We start from the raw sequence: 1872 nt of genomic DNA, 5'->3' as shown, positions 1-1872 counted from the left end.
TGCTCTGTATCTCTGCACCATAATAGGAATGCTGGACCCTCCCCAACTATATAAGCAGTGAGATGATGTCACAAGTGTACAGGAGAGCATTTTGAAGACATCCCCAACCCTCCTCTCTCAGCTATTGCTTCTCCGTATATCAAGCTCTAATTGCGAATAACATGACGCACATTGGTAATAGTAGAGTTTTCTGGTTGTGGACGTAACTTAATGACGTTCTGGGAATTCTCATTGAGGGCACCAGTTATGTTATTTTAAGCTTTGGTTAGGAGGCACAAATTTATAGCACATTGATTCTGCAATTAACTTATTGTGATCATTCGCCACCTTATCCGTATAAATAGAACCCATCAGCTATGTGCTGAATAAAAGGGTAGATTTTGCTGCTGAATGTTCCAATGTACGCATAAGGAAATGAAGTTGGTGACAGTTATTGAGGCTGCATGCTGAAAGTCAATCTTCACATAACACCTGCTCTCATCTCTGGCTGATTTAAAACAACAGTTTGCATGAAAGGCGATGAAAAATGAACTATTTTAAGTATCTAATAAGCAACCCTTCATGTATAGTAACCCAATAGACATTTATAGTAACCCAATAGAGTTTTACTGCAAGGGGTATTCACATTATAGACATACATAGCATTTCCACAATCTATGCCATTAAAGGGGTTGTGCCAAGATTAAACGTTATTCCGTACCCACATGATAGGCCATAACTATCTGACCGGTGGGGGTCTGACCATTGGAACTTTCCCCAATCATGATTAAAAGTGTTCCGTGTCTCCCTGTGTGAAAGGAGCGGTGGCTGAGCATGTTCAATGCCGGTACATTCATTTTAATGAGACTGACAAAGATTGTCAAGTGTAATGAATGGAGCAGCAGAGCACATGCCTGACTGCCACTACCTTTATTTGGGGACTTTTAAGACTCTGCTCTCTTGATCAATAGATCACCCAGCAGCCAGATCACCAACAGTGAGATAGTTATCCCCTATTCTGTGGGTAGAGGATAACTTTAAATCTTGCACAACCCCTTTAATGTATGATTGGTGTGGGTCCTAACACACTTGCTCAGTTGTCTCTGTGTCTCTCATAGAAATGAATAGAGAGAGCAGCATGTATGCATTATCACCCCTGCCTGGAGGTGGAGAGTGGTGGACACCTTACCAGGTGGGACAAGAGGCAAGGAGCTCAGTAATTTTTTAAAGGCATTGTCTTCTTTAAGCAGCTATTAATACACATTATATATAAGGATGTGGATATAATAGAGTAAGACGTCTCACTCAATTAGGTAGAGCAACAAAAATTACCACTTTCTTTGGAGGATTCAACTCTTCCATGCATTCTATGCACAGACTCCAATTGATTTCAGTCAAGTAATAACTCTGCGATGAGCTCATAATTGGGGTAAATGTCACATAAGAAAGGGATGGCCAAACACAACAAATTCTTTAAATTTTACTTTAACCCTTTCCAACCCAATTTGTATCCTGGTTTTCCTAGGGGGCTTACTCTTTTACAACCGTTATACAACGGCGCTATATGCTGGCTAAAGCTAGTACTGCATGAGGTGACACGTTGGATAGGCTCTGACAGCAGAGAGGCTGGCAATATACAGTAAGAGAACCCCGACGGACGTCTTCCAACATCGGAGCTGTACAGCCTTAAATCATAGTGTCTTTAGACATCAGACAGTGGATTGGAAAGGGTTAAGTTATAGGAAAAACAATTATAATGCAGGACTGGTAAAATGATAATTTTTCTTAATTTTATTACACTATTTTGCTGTTAAACAACTTAAAGAGGATGTCACTGGATGAAGTGATAATCGTCCGTGTAAATGCAAATAAATTGTTTACTATTTGTTTACT

The sequence above is a fragment of the Eleutherodactylus coqui genome, chromosome 2 (assembly GCF_035609145.1).
Source record: "Eleutherodactylus coqui strain aEleCoq1 chromosome 2, aEleCoq1.hap1, whole genome shotgun sequence".
Lineage (NCBI taxonomy): Eukaryota > Metazoa > Chordata > Amphibia > Anura > Eleutherodactylidae > Eleutherodactylus > Eleutherodactylus coqui.
The sequence above is the reverse complement of the archived record's forward strand: the minus strand, read 5'-3'. Positions refer to the sequence as shown.